Below are 1,117 nucleotides of genomic sequence, written 5' to 3'. Positions count from 1 at the left end.
TAAACTTACCCGATTGTTTTTAAATCTTGTGAATAAAGTGTATCGTTAATTTCCTATAATAAGGCAGTTCCAAAACTGAACACTTTAGTCAAAGCTATGTCAGCTTTATTCTGAGTGAACAAAGACATCGGCTAAGTTGCAGCAGTAGCTGAGGAAACAGCAGTGGCAGTGCATTTAACATCGCAGAGGTAATGGTGGTGGCGGTAGGTAATGGTGGTTGCTGTAGTGGCAGTGTCAGTGGCAGTGGCAGTGGCAGTGACAGTGACAGTTGCGGTGTTGGTCACAGTGGCAGTGGCAGTGGCAGTGGCACTGTTAGTGGTAGAGGCAGCGATAGTAGTAGTGATAGTGGCAGTGGCAATGGCAATGGAAGTGGAAGTGAAATTGAAATTGAATGTGGTAGCAAAGGAATCACCAAACAGAAGCTGGACAAATCTCACTGCAAACAGCCTAAGTAATTAGCAGCTTAGCCGATGCTACATGTTCTGGGATGTAGTTAATAATAACAATAATAACAATAACACTAATAACAATATTTTTTTGATAATAATAATAATTATTTTATTAAGCTCATTAAAATTCTTCACTAAAACTTTACAAGATAAATGTTTCCAGCACAACTGAATATTTACAATTAACAATTCTAATAAAGTCGTTCGGAAAGGAAGCAGAATGCAATTTACAGAAATGAATAAAATTGAGAAGAGCTGAAAATTGGAATGACTTGTATTTAAACAAGTCATTCCAATTCTTAGCTCTTCTCAATTTTAGAAAATGTCACAAAAACGTAGCAAGAGTATTTGTGGTTTGTGTCATCATAGTACGTGAGAAGTAATCAAAAAACAAAAGAAAATTACTCTCAAACTTTACAATACACATTCTACTACTACTAATACTACTACTTCTACTTACTGCTGCTGCGGCTGCTGCTAGTACTACTACTACTACTAATAATGATAATAATAATAGCAGTAATAATAAAAGCACGAACACAATAATAGCAGTAATAATAATAACAGTAATGCTAATAGTAAAAATAATAGTTGATAGTAAAATGGTATTTTAATCATAATATAGTTTAGCAATAATATATGCTTGATGATAAGTTAGTTTTATCATG

The sequence above is a fragment of the Orbicella faveolata genome, unplaced genomic scaffold (assembly GCF_042242905.1).
Source record: "Orbicella faveolata isolate gen_17 unplaced genomic scaffold, um_ofav_v1 contig_34, whole genome shotgun sequence".
Classification (NCBI taxonomy): domain Eukaryota; kingdom Metazoa; phylum Cnidaria; class Anthozoa; order Scleractinia; family Merulinidae; genus Orbicella; species Orbicella faveolata.
Note: the sequence above shows the minus strand (reverse complement) of the source record.